Raw genomic sequence first — 20,971 nt, forward strand, 5'->3', positions numbered from 1 at the left:
AAAAAAAAAAACTTGTCTAACCGGAAAAAATAAATTTACTTGGACATTTTTGTTAAAATTGGGCAAAATGCAACACATAAAGAAGATTTTATTTTATGTAGAAAAGATAGTTTTTGATAACAAGAAGAAAAAAAGAACTGAGTGATTTGATATCTTTGTGTCAACTTATTATATAAAGTGGAGTATAAACTAAACATTATGGATAAATGATATCATAACAGAAGAAACTCAAAGGACTGAGCAAATAAATGTTTGGAATGCGAAAAGATATATTTTAAATAATATCTTAAGAAAAATTGTACATTTATGGCCTATAATAAATATTGGCATATGAAAAGACCCCTCACTTACTGTTTAATGTCACTGATTTTATTTATTTGATTTAATATTAAGGTATTAAAAGTGTATTATTATATGAATGCATTAATATTGAATAAATGATTAATGAGATAGTCTATAACATATTTATTTAGTGTAAGGGAAAAATAATAATTTAATTTTGCACTTTGGAGATTTTCATTTATATATATATATATATATATATATATATATATATATATATATATATATATATATATATATATATATATATATATATATATATATATATATATATATATATATATATATATATATATATATATATATATATATATATATATATATATATATATATATATATATATATATATATATATATATATATATATATATATATATATATATATATATATATATATATATATATATATATATATATATATATATATATATATTTATCACATGCTATTACTCGAGCATACCATGCATGTTTGATTACTATGTGGTCAGATGTCAGTCATGAATGCTATAAGCGTTTCACTCTCAGGAGGCATCTCTATTGCCTATTTACTGCAACTATTTATTATTTTACTTTCCGCCTTTCATAACAGTACATTTCATTTGTATTGATGTTCCATTGCCTGGGAACGCTGCATTCGTGCTACATGTTCAAAAAGAGGTCTTGATCGGCCTTTGCAAAAGAAATGTTAACTCATATGAGGAGTGGTAAACTCCAATCTTCCTAGAGCAGTTGGTTGTCCATAGGTTTTGCGTATTTGAGTTTTATGTATAAATATTGGTATAGTTATGGCCTTTTACCAACCAGTTGAGTTGTAGTATTCTTAGAGACTTGTGGACATACCTTGTTGGGTCGTCTCAGCTTCTATTTATAACCTTGTCGAATTATTGTATATATGATTTCAGTTGTAGCCTTGTCGGCTTGCTAGTTCTTTATCAGTTATGTTGGTCTTGCCGGTACTTTCATTATGTCATTAATACTGTTGTGACCTCATAGTTCCATTTATCTTGTTTCAGTAGTTAATTGTGATGGCTTTGTTGGGTCCCATTATTCTCTTTCTATTATGTTTCAATGGCTAGCTCTGCCGAATAAGGTACCGGGTGCTAGTTGCGTCTCCCCTAGTTTGGGGCCTGACAATGTGGTAAGTTAATTTTTTTTTAAAATATAGCTTTATTAATAGTTCAACATACATATATTGTAAACTAAAAACGTAGTTGATTATAGCTATTAGAATAATATAACAATAAATAAATTTGTGTACCAAAACATTAAGTTAAATATGGTCATATAAATAGTAACAGTTTATTACTAAAAAGAATTTTTTTTAAAAAGAATTAAAAGTGAATAATAAATTTAATAAATTGTTTTTAACTTAAAAATTATGTCATTTAAAACGCGCAACACACGGGTATGAATAAAAGTATAATATTGAGGAGAGAATAAAATTACTCCCACTGTCTCATATTAGATGGAAACTTTTTATTTTACACGGTAATTAAGAAATCATTAATAAATTAATCAAATTTATTACTTTGCCCTTTGTTCATATTAATTAGCCTCTTGAAAAAAGAAATTATTGGGTCTTCAAAGTTGTTTAAAATTCCAAAGGCCATAGTAAGGGTAAAATGGAAAAAAAATAATTAATACTATCCTAATTTAGTAACTGACTAAGTAATATGGGACAATTTTTTTTAATAAGTTGTCCATCTAATATGGATAGAAGAAGTATTTTTAAGAGAGTAAAATAGAGAGTTTGATTGGAGTTGATTGTCTCCAAATATAGAAATTTCTATATTTAGAGAATTAAATAAAGAATAGAGTTGGAGAGGTCTTAAAATGATGTTTTGATTCTAAGGCTGTACACCTCCCACCCCCCACCTCCAACCCGAACAAAAAAAAAAGGGTGAAAATCATTTCATCCTCCAACTTTGCTTTAAAAATTAAACTCCTCCCCTCAACTTTGAACAATCATCAAATCCCCTTCTTCATCCTAACAAAATAATTTAAATGCCTATTATACCCTTTCATTGTCAACTCTTTTTAACTTCTTTAAAACTAATGATTTTTTTTTTTGAATTCATGTAACAAATTTTTCACGAAAAGCATAATCATTTTTTCTTGAACAATAATAAAGTGAGAAATATTAATTAAGAATATGAGCTAATGATGGTTTATAATGAAGTAAATTAGCATAATGAAAAAAATATTTTTATTAATAATAATCAAAACCCATATATTTGTTTACACAAGTAAGAATAACAGAGAATAATAACTATACAAATATATTTCAATGTAAAAATATAAAATAATTAATTTAATTAAGGTCTAATTTTTAAAGATGGTATTTTTTAAATTTAAGTTATTTTAAACTATAATTTATGTAATATTGCATTAATGTCAATCAGAACTTGTTTATTTATATAGAAAATAGAGAATTCCCCGGAGGTTTATATCACTTTACCCTCATACTAAAAATAGTTGTTTTGATTTACTTGTCCAATTAATGAAATCAAAAGAATTTTCAAATACTTTTTTTTATGTCTATTCTTAATATTAAATAACTGCATAAAATAGTAATAGTCAAATTTAAAGTTTCAAAATATTATTAATAATGTTAGTTTAGTAAAACAAACCTCTAATTAACTTTTTTAGGGACATCATATCGGGAAGGGGTCAAGTAATATAAAACACACGGAGTAGAGAGTGGAGAAAGACAAAAACACACACATACACACACTTAAATCATATTATATTGAAACAATAATCATAAATATAATATTAAATTTTGTGACAAATTCGTAAAAATATTATTCTACTTGTAATGTTAATAACTTAAAAAAGATTATAAATACTTAGGTTAAAAAATAAATTATATATAATATAAAAGAAGTATTACATATAAGGGGTATAATAAGGGTAAAAATGGATAATGCTTAGAATAAAGGAGAGAGTTGATGATTATTCAAAGTCGAGAGGATAAATTGATTTTTGAAGTGAAGTTGGGGTGAAAATGATTTTAACCCAAAAAGAATAATCTTCTCTTTTGCCTCAATTTTTGACTCTTCTAGTTTGGTGAAAACAGATAAGACAACTAGCAAGAGAGAGAGAGAGAAATATCATTCTTGTTTGCAATCGTTGTGTTTCAAGAATTAATCTTCTCAAAATCATTTTGTGTTTCCTTGTTTTGCTTTGTAGATTCAGAAATGGATATTGGGTTAGCAGTTGGTGGTGCATTTCTCTCTTCAGCTTTGAATGTTCTCTTTGATAGGCTTGCTCCTAAGGGTGATTTGCTCAAGATGTTTCAGAAGCATACGAATGATTTTCGGATCTTAAAGAAGCTGAGAATGACTTTGCTTGGTCTTCAAGCTGTGCTAAGTGATGCAGAGAATAAGCAAGCATCAAATCAATCTGTGAGCCAGTGGGTTGATGAGCTTCGAGATGCTGTGGATTCTGCAGAAAACTTGACGGAAGAAATCAATTATGAAGCTTTGAGGCTTAAGGTGGAAGGTCAGCATCAAAATCTTGCAGAAGTAAGTGACCTAAACCTGTGCTTGAGTGATGATTTCTTTCTAAACATAAAGGAGAAGTTGGAAGATACTATTGAAACATTGAAGGATTTGCAAGAGCAAATTGGTCTCCTTGGCTTAAAGGAGCATTTTGGTTCGATTAAACAAGAAGCTAGAACACCTTCAACTTCTTTGGTTGATGATTCAGATATCTTTGGAAGGCAGACTAATATAGAGGAATTGATTGACCGTTTATTGTCTGAAGATGCAAATGGGAAAAAGTTGACTGTAGTTTCTATTGTTGGAATGGGGGGTGTGGGTAAAACAACACTTTCTAAAGTAGTTTACAATGATGAGAAGGTGAAGGACCATTTTGATTTGAAAGCTTGGTTTTGTGTTTCTGAGGCATATGATGCTTTCAGAATAACAAAAGGGTTACTTCAAGAAATTGGCTCATTTGACTTGAAGGTTGATGACAATCTTAATCAGCTACAAGTCAAATGGAAGGAAAGCTTAAAGGGAAAGAAGTTTCTTATTGTTCTGGATGATGTGTGGAATGACAACTACAACGAGTGGGATGACTTGAGAAATCTTTTTGTACAAGGAGATATAGGAAGTAAGATCATTGTGACGACACGTAAAGAGAGTGTTGCCTTGATGATGGCAAATGAGCAAATTAGCTTGGACAATTTGTCTATTGAAGTCTCTTGGTCTTTATTTAAAAGACATGCCTTTGAAAACATGGACCCTATGGGACATCCGGAACTTGAAGAGGTGGGAAAACAAATTGCAGCCAAGTGCAAAGGACTGCCCTTAGCTCTGAAGACGCTCGCTGGCATGTTACGCTCCAAATCAGAGGTTGAGGGGTGGAAACGTATTTTGAGAAGTGAAATATGGGAGCTGCCACACAATAACATATTACCAGCGTTGATGTTGAGCTACAATGATCTTCCTGCACATTTAAAGCGATGTTTTTCCTATTGTGCAATATTTCCTAAAGATTATGCATTTAGGAAAGAACAAGTTATTCATCTGTTAGTTGCAAATGGTCTTATACTGCAGGAAGATAGAATCATTCAAGATTCAGGCAACCAATACTTTCTCGAGTTGAGATCAAGATCGTTATTCGAAAGGGTCCCAAATCCTTCTCAAGGGAACATAGAGAAATTCTTAATGCATGACCTTGTCAATGATTTAGCCCAAATTGCATCTTCAAAACTTTGTATCAGATTGGAAGAGAGCCAAGGATCTCATATGTTGGAAAAAGGTCGACACTTATCATATTCAATGGAAAGTATCGACTTTGAGAAATTGACACCGCTCTAAAAATTGAAGCATCTGAGGACATTGCTTCCAATCAGTTTCCAACATGGTGCTCCACTTAGCAAGAGGGTGCTGCATAGCATATTGCCAAGACTAACATCCTTAAGGGCATTATCGTTGTCAAATTATTGGACTGTGGAGTTGCCGGATGCCTTGTTTATCAAATTAAAGCTCCTCAGATTTTTGGACCTTTCTCAGACAGCGATTAAAAGGTTGCCGGATTCCATTTGTGCATTGTATAACTTGGAGACACTTCTCCTGTCACATTGTGATCATCTTGAGGAGCTACCGTTGCAGATGGAAAAGTTGATCAACTTGCATCATCTTGACATAAGCAACACTTCTTTCTTGGAGATGCCACTACATCTGAGCAAGTTGAAGAGCCTCCATGTGCTAATGGGAGCCGAGCTTCTTCTAGGTGGATCGAGCATGGAAGATTTGGGTGAACTGCATAATTTGTATGGATCTCTATCAATTCTAGAGTTGCAAAATGTGGTTGATAGAAAGGATGCCGTGAAGGCAAAGATGAGGGAGAAGAATCATGTTGAGAAGTTATCTTTGAAGTGGAGTGAAAGTAGTGCTGACAATTCACAAACTGAAAGAGACATACTTGATGAGCTATGCCCACACACAAACATAAAACAACTCCAAATCACCAGATATAGAGGGACAAAATTTCCAAATTGGCTGGCTGATCATTCGTTTCTTAAGCTAGTTAAATTGTCTATTAGCAAATGCAGGGACTGTGATTCCTTGCCAGCACTAGGGCAACTCCCTTCTTTGAAATTCCTTTCCATTAGAGAGATGCATCAAATAACAAAGGTCACGGAAGAATTCTATGGCAGTTCATCCTCCAAAAAGCCTTTTTACTCTCTTGAGAAGCTTTAATTTGCAAATATGCCAGAGTGGAAGCAATGGCATGTACTAGGAAATGGAGAGTTCCCTACACTTGAGAACCTTTCAATTATAAATTGTCCTGAACTCAGTCTGGAGACACCCATCCAACTTTCAAGGTTTCAAGTTATTGGTTCTCCTAAGGTTGGAGTTCTTGAGGGAATGAAGCAAATTGTTGAATTATCTATTATTGGTTGCAATTCTCTTACCTCCTTACCTTTTAGCATACTGCCCAGTACCTTGAAGAGAATACGGATATCTCGTTGCCAGAAATTGAAATTGGAGGTGCCAGTTGGTTATTATAACATGTTTGTTGAGGATTTGAGCCTTGAGAATGTGATTGTATAGATGATATATCACCTGAGTTGCTCCCAAGAACACGCAAGTTGAATGTATCTAATTGCCACAATCTTACTAGGTTTTGTATTCCTACTTCCACTGAAAGTTTCTATATTGGTAATTGTAAGACTCTTGAAAAACTTTCGGTGGCACTTCCATCTGCGATGACATCATTGAGTATAGGCTACTGTGAGAAGCTGAAGTGGCTTCCAGATCATATGCAGGAACTCCTTCCATCTCTTAATGGACTGCATCTTTCTAATTGTCCAGAGATAGAGTCCTTTCCTCAAGGAGGATTGCCCTTCAATTTACAACAACTTGAGATCATTAATTGCAAGAAACTGGTGAATGGCCGAAAGGAGTGGTGTTTACAGGGACTCCCTCGTCTCAGAGAGTTAGAATTAGTGATCTATCATGACGGCAGTGACGAAGAGATGGAACATTGGGAGTTACCTTTCTCTATTCGAAGACTTGAGGTATCCAATCTGAAAACAATAAGCAGCCAAGATCTCAAAAGCCTCACCTCTCTTGAATTTCTATATATTGCTTATTTACCTCATATCCAGTCACTTCTGGAAGAATGGCGGCTTCCCTCCTCTCTTTCTGAGCTATATTTATATGGCCATCATGAGCTCAATTCACTAGGCCTTTGTTACCTCACTTCGCTTCTACGTCTACGCATCGGCAATTGCTGTAATCTCTAGTCACTTTCCGAATCAGCACTGCCCTCCTCCCTCTCTCATTTGACCATCAAGTATTGCCATAATCTCCGATCACTTTCCAAATCAGCACTGCCCTCCGCCCTCTCTGAGCTGACCATTAAGTGTTGCCGTAATCTCCAATCACTTTCTGAATCAGCACTGCCCTTCTCCCTCTCTAAGCTGACCATCAAGGATTGCCCTAAGCTCCAATCACTTTCTGAATCAGCACTGCCCTCCTCCCTCTCTGAGCTGACCATCAGAAATTGCCCTAATCTCCAATCCCTTCCAGTAAAAGGGGTGCCCTCTTCCCTCTCTGAACTATGGATTTTCCGCTGCCCACTGCTCAGCCCACTACTAGAATTTCAGAAGGGGGAATACTGGCCAAATATTGCTCAAATTCCCTTCATATTTGTCGATGGGAAACACCTGTAATGTTTAAAACGAATGGTGCTCTGACAAATGTAAGTTATTCTTTTCCCTCGGAAGCTTTTTACTTTTGCTTACTTCACTTTGCTTTTCTGTTAATTCTTTTCCTTTTTAAAATCTTGTTGAGCAGTGTGGAGTGTCTATTGCTCAAACCACGGCTAGTGACCAAAAATTGCTCATATTTCCACCATATATGGGAGAACCTGAAATAATTAAAATGAGTGGTGCTCCTACAGATATATAAGTTATACTATTTCCTTCGTATCTTTTGATTATTAGTTACTTCTATTTGCTTGCCTGTTAAATCTTTTGGACCAGTGTTGTAGCATCTATTACCTCTGTGAAGTCGAGGAAATATCTTTAGATCAGGAAAAAACTCCTTATATTTGCATTGAAACATTGTAAAAGAAATCTAATATAAGCAGGAATTGAGATAATTTGCTCCAGAGTTGTCACCAGGATGTTTATCGCACAAAAGCAATTCATATATACTTGTGACAAATCTCACTCTTCATGACCTATGTTCTCTCTCAAATCTTGCAGACTGGAAGTTTATTTGCCATCATGAAAGTTGTTCCACATTTTTCGTCTCTTCTACAGAGATAAAGGGTCCAAGAAATCCAACCTCATTTGTCATCTCTTCTACATAGATGGCCCAAGAAATGCAACCTCACTTTCTCAATTAGGTAGCCAAGACCTTCACAAGAGTTACATCAAGCTTGAAATTTAAAGAAATTGAAAACGACTTTGAATGCCTACTTTCATTATTTACTCCATGTTGTACCATATTGATATCAAATTTGATGCTACTGCATTTTACATCAGTTTTTTTGGTATTCAAAATCCAGAATATTACATCCATTTTTTGGTTTTGATATTCAGAGAACTTTGGAGATTATGAAGTTTCTTTCAAGTTATGTCCATTACTCAACCTCGAGTGACACCTCACAGCTAGCGGAAAGTCAAGGAAGTATATCCTAGTCGGGATGACTTCAAGGTTAGATAACAAAATAATGATTTACTCGTGTTTTAGTTACCAAGATGCGTATTTTTAAGTAATAGTTTGCACTCTCATAAATCAGCGAAATAGATTTCCTTCATTGGCACTCTCATCAGTCATCAGCCAGCGAAACAAAGAAACCGTCGGTTTCAAAATTCCAATGACACCCAAGTTTAAAAAAAAGACATCAACAGAGGAGAAGAATTCAACCCCACACCCATTTCAACCCAAGTTTTCTGCTTTACCTGATGCGAAGAAGTTTATGGGTGAGAAAGGTCCAAAGGTATATATATTTTTTCTTCTCTCTTTCTCACTGCAGCACTTATATTGGTTTTTCCCTGCTTTACATCACAATGCTGTCGGAGTATATCAGTTTTCTACTGTTATTCAGATACTTAAAGTGGGAAATTGCTTCTGATTTGAGGTTTAAAATTTATCTTTATTGTAATTATTTTGATTTTTTAACTTCAAAATCTAAACGTGAATTTTTTACAACAACAATACACCCAATCTATGCCTGAATTTTTTCTGTTCCAATTGTTTTGCTACTACAGTATTTGTGTCCAGCCTAATTGGTATTGTTCATTTTGTGAAACATCCTATAATTATTTGGAGAGATAATATCTTAGTTGATCACTCAACTATAAATTTTTTTCTCAAAAAATCACTCAACTTTGATTAACTATGGAAGTTTTACTTACCAAGTCAATCAATCTATTTAATTGATTTTTTCATTATAATTTGCTAATATGAAATTTTTATTTAAAATCAAAATTTAAAATTTTTAAGAAATAAAAAGACATCTATTCAATCCATTTTAATGATCCGACTAAAAATATTTAAAAGGTAATTACTATGTTAGTTTTAGTTTTTTTAATATATTTATAATGTAAAGCTCTATTTCATTTTTTGAAAGCTGCAGTAGAAAATGTTTTGATGTGAAGTGCAAACACTTGGAGTTTTCATTTGCCAAATGAGACTCGTTTAATATAAGTTTTCTTAATTAAGTATTCATATTTATGTATTTTTTAAATATGCAGTAAAATCAGGTGTTCTTTTAGTTCTCACTTTAGATTGAGGTTGAAAATAATGAATTTGATTGGAGAAATGGTGAAACATATTGATTATTCATTTGCAATAAAAGAAAAGATACTTGAAGGTTTCTTTTTGTTAGATTTTTTCGTGGAATTTGCTTATGTTGGTTTTTTGGAGTTGTTTTTTTTGCTCAACTGTAAATACCATTAACAAACAAAGGGCCGATACACCTATAGAGCACCTAAAATCTATGTTGCTCGGAATCTTCAAAAATGCCATCGGGTCCGTGTCGGATTCGCCAAAAGTAGTGTATTTTTGAAGAATCCGAGACGGGTGCGGCATCAAAAGTGAAGAGTCCGCGCAACTAAGCCTAAAATCCATAGCTACCTTCTAGGAAAGGTTCTATGCCTTTTAGGCCTCCAACTTGACAAGAGAACTAGTTACGTGGAAATATGTTGAATCAGCCTATAACTTCTATGAGCTTTCTTGGATCCTCTAAACAATGCTATTCTCTCTGTAAATTCTGTTTTTATCTGTGCAGTTACTATCTCACTATTGACAGTTGTGTTTCTATACAACTTCTAGTTCCTTGCCATCCAAGTGCAGTAAACTATGGCACTCCAAATTGCTGCAAATACTTATTTATAGAATTGCCTCTAATGCTTCCGCTTGATCCTTTCTAGGACTTGTCTCACCTCACCTCACCTGGGTAAACTTGCATACCACCCCATGATAAAATTTCAGCTTTAACTTGTCCCAACCAAGTGCAATGGGCGAAGAGATGCAGTTGTCTCCATCACTTGGCTGCGGCACAAACAACATGTCTCATTATCAACAGGAATGTTCAAATGTAGCATCCGGTCCTTGGTAAGTCGCCTGCCTTGTACTGCTAACCACGTTATCATTCTATGCCTTGGCTGTGCTACAGAAGTCCAGATAAGATCAGCTATCCGTAGCCTGTTCAGTTCACCTAGCATTGCAATGTAACTGGCAGAAATTGAATATTGGCCAGAGTGGGTCAAAGTATACCTCCCTTGTACTTACCCGTTCCTCATATTGTTCTTTATTGCATTTAGTTTTTTCTAATACAAGTTGTAGTCTAGAGGCGGGGTATGTTCCCACATGGAAACATCATTCCTCATATATAGAGCCCATGGACCCATTTTACTAAAAGTATTATCTTGTTTCTCTGATAACTGCCAGAGAAGTTTGCCAACTGATGCAACATTCCAGTTGCTACATCCCTTTACATTCAGCCCTCCGAACTTTTTTGGACAACAAATTTTCTCCAAGCTACAAGTAGCACTTTCCTCTTCTCTTCATTACTCCCCCAAATGTAGTTCTTACAAATCTTGTCAACCTCCATGAGGATACTCTTGGGAAGGATGAACACTGACCACCAGAAACTGTGTATAGAAAACAATACGGCAGTCACAACTTGAATTCTAGCATCATAAGATAGAAGTTTGGAATATCTAGTGTTAGTTTGATTAGTGATCTTCATCATCAGCTGTTGGCAATCCACTCTTGTCCACTTCTTGGATGACAATGGAAGCCCAAGATATCTGATTGGAAGCTGTCCCAAAGTGAAACCAGTTATTTCTAACAATTGTCCTTGAGTTCCGTCATCAATTCCAGGTACAAAGAGGTTAGATTTTTCTACATTTGCCACCAAACCTGTAACCTCACTAAAATGAGTTAAAGCTTCCATCACTCTAGTCACAGAGCCGGCATCACCTCTACAGAGGATCATTAGATCATCTGCAAAGATCAAATGAGTCAACTTGAGGTGTTTACACATTGAATGAAAGTTAAAATTAGGCACGTCGCCCATGCACTTGAGCACTCTCGACAGATACTCCATTACTAGAACAAACAAGAGAGGGGACATTGGATCCCCTTGTCTTAAACCTCTCTTGCCAGCAAAAATCCCATGTCCCTCTCCATTGACTTTGATGGTAAAATACGGTGAAGAGACACATGTAATCACCAATGGTATAGAACTTTTAGGAAACCTATATCCTGTCAGTGCTCCACAGATTTCCCAGTTTACCACGTCGTAGGCTTTCCTTAGGTCTATTTTCATCAAGCATCTTGGTGTGATTTTCCTCCCATAGTGTCACATCAAGTCGTGACATATCATGATATTGTGTATCATAGACCTTCCTTGGACAAAAGCGGATTGGTTTCCTACCACTCTAGTGCTCTAATAGCACCTCTCAATCTAGCTCACAAGACTTCGGAAATACATTTGTAAATTACATTGCAACACGAAATAGGCCTAAGTTGATTGGCAGATTCAGGAGCTGTGACTTTTGGAATCAGAGCAATGTCTGTGGTATTTAACTGCCTTAACAATTTTCCATTCCTAAAGAATTCAAGGATTGCATCCGTAATGTCTGTCCCTACAATATCCCAAGCTGACTTAAAGAATTCACTCCCATAACCATAGGATCCGGGGCTTTTATTAGTGTCTATTTGAAACATGGCAGTCTTGATATTTTTAGGAGTATAAGCTTGCAAAAGCTCAACTTGTTGATCCACAGTAAGACAATGTCCATTCTTCAAAAAATTTCCATAGGCTCGCATCCTTTGACTGCACTTCTTCCCCAGTAACTCTATGTAATAGTCTACAAACAGCTTGACTATTACTTCTGGATCAGTCTTCCAATTCCCAGAGTCATCCTTAAGTTGAGTTGTTGCTTGTTGTAGGCTTCGATATTTTATGACAGAGAAGAAATATTTGGTGTTATCGTCTCCAAGTTTTATCCATGTAGCTTTGCTCCTCTGTTGAAGATAAATTTATACCTTGTAGGAGGTCTGTCTGAATTTTTGGTATTTTTCCTTCTCATCTTCCTGATAATCAACATTCATAGGATCCTGCTGTAATAGTTGTTGAGCCTTCAACATAGCTTCCCTATCCTCTTGACATTCAGAAACAATATTCCTGAAGTCCCGATTATTAAGCTCCTTTAATCCATATTTCATGATCTTTAGCTTTCTAACTACTTTTAGCAGCTTACAACCTTCTACTTAAGTGTCCCATGCTTCTCTCACTTTCTCCTTAAATCTGGGCTGAGTCACTCATACACTACAAAATTGAAATGACTTCCTGTTCTATGAGTCTGCATTAGTTAGTGTCACTTTAATTGGGCAATGATCATTTATTCTTTCAGGAAGGTACTTTACTACACTGGAACGCAGTGTGCCTAGCCATACATTGTTAATAAAGACCCTATAAATTTTTTAAAAAAATCTTCTGATTATCACTTTTATCATTCCAAGTTTATCTTTGACCCTGGTAAGACATTTCTATGAAACCACATGTTGCAATACAATTCTGAAAAATCTTCTATTTCTGACCACACCACAGGGTAGCCCCCAATCCTGTCTTCAGTTGTTAGTACTGAGTTGAAATCGCCTAGGATCATCCAAGGTAATTGACAAACATAAGAGATTCCCATAACTCTTTTCTGCCTTCCTTTGTATTATAGGCATAAGCCATTGTCATGATAAATGAATGTTGCAGAGGAACACTTCTCTCTTCACAAGTAATCAACTGAGATGTTGATTCTTTTAGTGTAACTGTATAATAATCCGGCCTCCAAGTTATCCAAATCCTACCATTGTAATGAGAAGCAAGATTGGTAATGAATGGTCAGCCACCAAACATCTTCTAAGCTATCAAATCGACCTTCCCTACTTTTATTTTTGTTTCCAGTAACCCTACTAGCCCAATTTTTTCATTATTACAAAATAGTTTCACCTCCTTCTGCTTATTAGGGCCATTGAGCCCTCTCACATTCCGACAAAGACAACTATACATTCCCAATATTGGGATTAGGATGGCCTCCCACTGTTTCTTCACTGTTACTGGTAGCCTTCTTATTCTTACCCTCTTTGTTCAGTACCTGAAAAGTGTCTTTACTCTCTACATGTAGTTGTTGCTTAGCTTGAGACTTCAGTGTTTTTGGAGGTGTGACCGAGACAGTGGTTGCACCCTGCTTCTAAGACTCGTCTGATCTGCCCGACTTGTGTGGATCCAACACAATTGTTGGAGGTGAGTTAGTTTGGAGTTGTTGAGCAAAAAACCATTAGAATGGTAGAGAGCTATTCAGATATAATTGTTTTGAGACACTTTCAAAGTGGTATTCTAACAAAGAAGCAATCATACTAGTGACATGTTCAACTTCAACCCACATGATTAAAGCAGTTTTTCCACTAATAAGGACATGTGAAATCGATTAGTAAGTTTAGATATTGTTGAAAATATCGTTTTCATTGTTCGAAAGTTGTTTAACATACGATTGGCTTTTGTTGATCTAAATTTTTATTTTTCTGCTTATCCTCTTCTATCTGTTGTTTTACACATCTTCTGATTGAGTTAATAATACATGCTTTGCTTCCATAGAAAATGAGAAATTGCAAAATTCCTTTATGAAATGTTTGCTAAGTTTCTGTCACCTAATTCAGATTCCACTGGATTAATTTTTGACCCAAGATTATGCATATGTTTGGTCTACCGTTGAAAAGGAAAAACCTCGAATGATACCGGTATTTTTTTAAGAATACAAAGTTGCGATAAAGACTGAAATTTTGATGGCATTAATTTCGATATGGATCACCGTTGAGAACTTTTTCTGAGGTATTATGTCCCATTTTCCCTGTTTAGAATTGTTTTCTGTAGCTCCTAATTGTGATGCTTCATTTACACATTTTAAAATTTTTATCTCATAACAGGGAGAAATTCTACCTGAGTCAATTACAGACTAGCAACTAATTGTTGTGCATTATATAATTGCATATTTCTTGGATGGCAGGTAATGGATTGGTTTCTCATATTGCTTATTGATTATGATCTTATCACGTTTTAATTTCACATCTCAATTGCGAAAACATCATATGTAGCTTGTGCAACCATGTTTAATTGAAACTTTTTAGTTCTTGTAAGCATCAAAGATCCCATGTCTAGAATGAAACTTTTCTTAACAGTAGAAGTAGAATGAAGATCTGATGTCACTACAGAAAATATTTTTAAATGAATCTATGAAGGATACATATTTAATTGTGCCACAACATGATGATGATAACTAAGGTTTGTCAATTGGTTGTTAAATTGAATATAAGGTGAGTTTTCTATTGAAACATATAGATTTCCTTACAAATATTTATGTAGGCTGGGGATATTCTTGAAAGCATAAGAAGAAAGAATATGCATCAATCATCCATGGGAATGTATACTTACGAGGAGACAATGGTCATCACCACATCTATTTGTTAGGACATAAAAAGAACATGTCTAAGGTATGGAAAGTCTTGCAAGATTCTGTTACATCAATATGAACAGAACTTTTCTTTCAGAACTTCTCCTCCTTACTTTCCTAACTGGCCGGTGATATAACTATTGCAATTTAACAGTCCGTTAAATCGGAAAAGATTTTACTGTTAGTACTTTTCTTTCTTCATTATTTTTTACTCTTGCTCTTCTTTCAAACATGTTCTCAGGTCGAGGGTCTATCGAAAACAACCTATTTGCCTCTTCAAGGGTAGTGGTAAAGTCTGCATACACCTACCCTCCTCATACCCCACCTATGGTACTATACTGGATATGTTGTAGTTGTTAGTACTAGCTAGTATGTTGTATTTTACTTCTTAGAATTGACAGCATAACAAAGAAAGAGTCATCTCTTATTAATTCTAGTTTTAGCTGATGGATATAAGCTGTTCAAAATATGATGTCGTCTTACTACGCTTAGTTGCATTTAATGTCCAGATAACTTGACAGTTAATTTTGTGGAGTTCTCCTTTGCTTGTCTATTAGGTTGATTTGGTCGTTGATCGATTGTTATTTTAGGAGTTTTTCGATCTTTTCTATGTTCTTAAACTTCAGTCAACTAAAATCATGAATGGTCAGCTATATATATAGATGTGTGTGGTCTGTAATTGTAATATGGGGATTGGCTAAGAGTTCTAAAATTTCTTTTTGATTACTTTCAGTAAGAAGGCTGTGATTTCCAAGTCAGCCGTCTACTAGTTCCTTGAGATGAAGCATGACTTATTGTAACACACAGGTACATGAGCTAAAAGTTGTTTAATGTAACACACAAGAGACATATCAGGATTTCTGGAGCAATATGTTAGCCTCGCGAACCTACAACTTATGGATTTTGATAAATAACAATTAACCAAATATTATGTCTACAGAATCAATGAGAACAGATCACAAATAAGGAAGGAAGCACAAGAGATTGAATTCATCCAAAGGAGAAATTCAAGGACAATTGATTTACTCTCCTGTAATCAAGCGACGTAATCAAATCAACAAAACCAGCATCAATGGAAGACAACTCAGAGAATCTTCAAGACCAAGATTGATAGGCAAAATCAAATCAGAGAATCTTCAAAACCAAGCTACTGGACAAAGTTTCACAAATCAAGGAATCTGGAAAGGAAGGCAAATCTTGTCAAGAAGAAAGAAGATCATGAACATAGATGATATGGACTTGATCACAATCTACCCTAAATCAGACTCAATCAAGGAATTCACTACAAATCCTTGATTGAATGAAATACCCATGGGTTTTCCTTAAAAGAGCAAAGAGCTAGATTATACAAACCAGCCTTAGGATTAGAGGAAGTCCACGCACTTCACTTAAACTATTGTGCTATCTTTCTTTCATCTTTCATAAAACATTTGTACTCTCTGTGTATGAAATTATGATTTTGGATTTGCTGGATGACTTGTTTATCAAATTAAAACTCCTAAAGATTTATGGAACTTTCTTGGACAGATAAAAAGGTTGCCAGATTCTATTTGTTCATTGTATAACTTGGAGACACTCCTCTTGTCATATTGTTATTGTCTTGAGGAGCTACCGCTGCAGAAGGAGAAGTTGAGTAACTTGTATCATCTTGTTATAACCTACACTTCTCGCTTGAAGATGTCACTACATCTGAGAAAGTTGAAAAGCCTCCAAGTGCTAGTGGGAGCCAAGTTTCTTTTAGGAGGTCGCGGTGGTTTGGAAGATTTGGGGGAAGTACAGAACTTGTATGGATCTCTATCAGTTTGAGAGTTGCAAAATGTGGTAGATAAAAGGGAAGATCTGAAGGAAAAGATGAGAGAGAAGAACGATGTTGAGAAGTTATCTTTGGTGTGGAGTGAAAGTAGTACTGTCGACAATTCACAAACTGAAAGAGACACAAAAGAACTACCAGTCACCGGATATAGAGGGACAAAATTTTCAAATTGGCTAGCTGATCCTTTGTTTCTTAAGCTGGTGAAATTTGTCTATTAACAACTGCAAGAACTGTGATTCCTTGCCATCACTAGGACAACTCCCTTCTTTGAAATTCCTTTCCATTAGTGAGATGCATTGAATAACAGAGGTCACGGATGAATTCTATGGCAGTTCATCCTCCAAAAAGCCTTTCAACTCTCTTGAGAAACTTGAATTTGCAAAGATGCCAGAGTGGAAGCAATGGCACGTACTAGGAAGTGGTGAGTTCCCTATACTTGAATACCTTTCAATTAAAAATTGTCGGAAGTTGATGGGTAAGTTGCTTGAAAATCTTTGTTCTCTGACAGAATTGAGTATTTCAAAATGTCCTGAACATAATTTTGAGACTGAACTGTTTACATTCCAACTTTAGGGTATGAAGTAGATTGTTGAATTATCTATTGATCATTGTAACTCTTTGTTTTCTGACAGAATTGAGTATTTCAAAATGTCCTGAACACAATTTTGAGACTTAACTGTTTACATTCCAACTTTAGGGTATGAAGTAGATTGTTGAATTATCTATTGCTCATTGTGACTATCTTACCTCCTTACCATTTAGCATACTGTCGAGTACCTTGAAAAGAATAAGCATAGATCATTGCCAGAAATTGAAATTGGATCTGCCAGTTGGTGAGATGAGTTATTGTAACATGATTCTCAAGGAATTGAGACTGGAAGAACGTGATATATCACCTGAGTTGCTCCCAAGAGCATGCGAATTGACAGTTGGCGGTTGCCCCAACCTTACTAGGTCTATGATTCCTACTGCCCCTGAAAGGATCTCTATTTGGCGTTGTGAGAATCTTGAAAAAAATTCGGTGGCATGTGGGGGACCTAGATGACGTATTTGCAAATATAGGACTGTTCGAAGCTGAAGTAGCTGCCAGAATGTATGCAGGAACTCCTTCCATCTCTTAAGAAATTGGAACTGTGGTATCCAGAAATAGAGTCAAGTCCTTTCCTGAAGGAGGATTGCCCTGCAATTTACAAGTCCTTACTATGGTCGATTGCAAGAAACTGGTGAATGGACGAGAGGAGTGGCTTTTAGCGAGATTCAGAGAGTGAGTGATCCAACATGATGGCAGTGACGGAGAGATGGAACATGATGGCAGTGTCGAAGAAATCAAACATGATGGCAGTGACGAAGAGATTGAACATGATGGCAGTGACGAAGAGATAGAACATGATGGTAGTGAGAATTTATCTGTCAAATCGTCACTCAAATCAAATTAGGAGGGGGTGGGGGTTGTACATCTAAAATCTGGTTATTTCAGGACGAGTTTTAATACCATATGCACTGATATGAAATGCCGCATAAGCTTTGGTACACCACTATTCTCTGTTCAACTGTGTTTGAATGTGAACTTGCAACATTCTTGTTGGGCTTTCGCCTTGCTGGGAATTTAAATTACTACTCTTTGCAGATTGAGCTTGACTCACAGACATTAGCTAATCTCGCACACACAGAGACCTGTCTCCACTCACCTCTTTGGTTGCATGTTATTGATGAAGAGCTTTACACAACTCAGAAATTAAGCATGTTTATCCAAAGGCGAAACATGTAGCTGTGCTTGCAAAATGTGGCACAACTTTAACAGAATGAATGTCACACTTGGTTCCCTCTACAATACATTATTCCCCACCTTATGTCTTTACTACTTTTAATAACAACTATTCCAAGCCACCTTTGACACGAACAGTCCCTTCATGTAAACTGTCCATTCAAGTTTATGCGAATAAAGATAGCATCGGCTCAAGGAAAAAAAAAATAAGAAGAGAGATTACATAGTATAATCACACACATAGTAAAACAGCAAAGCTAATATGACACCAACAAGGGCGACCTTAGTAGATAAGTATGGTGCACCTGAACTGGTGGTTTTTTTGTAAAACTACGTATTTTATGAATATATTTTCTAGAATTGATTTAATATTACTTGTTGATTGTAGAGAATTCAAGAAATAATATTTGTTGGGTGTTTGGTGAAAAAAGTAGATCATTTGTTGTTGCATTGTCTATTATATATTGAAAAGGAGACAAAGGAGACTCTGAGCTCTACAAATTTTATTTGTCAAACATATATAGGCAATTGTAACACAATTTGTGTTAGTTAACACAATTCATAGGCTGTTAGGATATTGACAGATTCCAATAAGTAACGTGTGGTAAATCTAGTACCATATTTTTTAATTAGGAATATTAATCTGCCCAATCTTCAATTACTAACAAATTGAAGTAAACATGATTTTTAACAAGAATCTCTTTTACTGAAAATTGATTTCCTTGTTAACAAAATGTGAAGAAGGTAAATTCAACTCGAAGGTCATTCAAAATTGCTAATCCGAATTTAAGTTAAAAGATAATATTGTTATTTTTTGTTATAGACATGTTGGCAAAATCACATCATAGGTGGTAAACGATTAAAACCTTTTCTAATTTTAAGTTATACTATAGTTTGTTGGGTTTTAAAAGGTGTGAATGGAAAATGAAGAGTTGCGACTTTTATGAAGAGTTGTGACTTTGATGAAAAGTTGCGACTATTATGAAGAGTTGTGACTTTTATCAAAAAGTTGCGACTTTTGTCAAAAGTTGTGACTTTTATGAAAAGTTGTGACTTTTATGAAAGGTGGTGACCTTTTCCGAAAGATTGTGAACTTTTTCAAAGGTTTGTGAACCTTTCCGGTAAGGCACAATAAGAACCTTTTCACACTATCCTCTGTTTTCTATAAATTGAGGGATTTCCTCTCATTTTAAAAGAATAGAATTTTTCTGGACTTCTTCTACTACTAAATCTAGTATTCTAAATGTACTTTACTGCTGTTGAGTGGCTCGCTGACACCAACGTTTTGGGTATCAATACACTGGTGATTGAGATCATTCTATTCTGGGAGGACATATTCCAAATCAAACCTCGGATACTAGGGGGGAATAATTTCCTTAAGGGGACACTGTGCATTCAGTGGGCTTGATCTTCTTTCTGTTTTTTCCCAGATTCTGGTATGTGTTACAGATTTTAGATTTGTGAATTAATTTGTGTTCTTCTGTTCTTCACTGGTTCATTAAACTTTGGTAACTTCGTGTTTCTGCAAAGTTTGTTGGAATCAGATTGACAACAATTCTTCTTTATGGAAAAAAAAAATATTTCGTATATTTTATCTAATTTGTTTCTGATTCTAGTTTCTCTACTAGTTTTAATTTTCTAGTTGTGAAAATGTTCTTAAACTTTATTGTGTCTTACCAAGTTCTTCAAAGTTTTGTTCTAAGTATCTTAGGAATACAAGATGAACAACATAGTTTTATGTTGAACTTTTAAATAGTTAATCCAAACACCCTCTTAAACTTTTAAAGTAATTCTAATTAATAAGATACTAGTTATTCATTTGTAATACATTATCTTGATGTGATTATAAAAAACTTTATTTATAAATATGAATATTTGAATTGTTTATTTCAAAATTCCAAAATATTTTTGATAAGAAGTAAATAGGTTTTCTTTCTTTATTTTTAAAATTTAAATTTTGAGTTTCTTTTCTTACAAAAAAACGTACAAAATTTATATAAAATAATAAAAAAGGCAACTTTAAATTATTATTATTATTATTATGTGTACATATGCATATATTTAATGATTCTTATTAAAATTTATCTTTAGGTCACTAATTATATCATTGTAGTCTTTGAGTCATAGATAAGTTGTTCTTAGTACCTTTTATGTTACATGGTATTAGAGTTAGGTTCATCCTTGTCAGAGGCGAATCCAGGATTTCAAGATAACGGGTGCACCATTGCTTTAAAGTTAAGATCAAAAAATTTATAATAACAATAACTAAGCGAGCAATACATAACTAAAATAGAGAATTGCATATCTTTCACAATAAAAAATAAGGGAATCACACCCTTGCAAGTTCAAATAAAATAGAGGAATCACAATCCTTGCAAATCTAACTAAAATAGAGGAATAATACCCCTTTCACATTTAACAATAAGAAAATCACACATTCATAATAAAAAGAGGACTTGTGCCTCTTTTGCATTCGAAATCACATATTCATAGAAAGAAGAGGAATCACACCCCTTTCACATTTAAAAAAATAAGGGAATCACACCCCTTTCACATAAAAAAAAA

The 20,971-nt window shown here is 34.5% G+C and overlaps 2 pseudogenes across 1 annotated transcript; both read left to right on the forward strand.

The window, feature by feature from the left end:
• Positions 1–3,341: 3,341 nt before the first annotated feature.
• LOC102594695 (putative disease resistance RPP13-like protein 1) lies at positions 3,342–16,358 on the forward strand (annotated as a pseudogene). The gene is made up of 9 exons (XR_368034.2): positions 3,342–7,564; positions 8,412–8,526; positions 8,612–8,812; positions 10,248–10,431; positions 13,506–14,384; positions 14,741–14,868; positions 15,070–15,158; positions 15,562–15,635; positions 15,769–16,358. The product of XR_368034.2 is annotated as a putative disease resistance RPP13-like protein 1 (transcript).
• Positions 15,615–18,077, forward strand: LOC102604217 (putative disease resistance RPP13-like protein 1; annotated as a pseudogene).
• Positions 18,078–20,971: the final 2,894 nt, after the last annotated feature.

The sequence above is a fragment of the Solanum tuberosum genome, unplaced genomic scaffold (genome assembly GCF_000226075.1).
Source record: "Solanum tuberosum cultivar DM 1-3 516 R44 unplaced genomic scaffold, SolTub_3.0 scf00220, whole genome shotgun sequence".
NCBI lineage: Eukaryota > Viridiplantae > Streptophyta > Magnoliopsida > Solanales > Solanaceae > Solanum > Solanum tuberosum.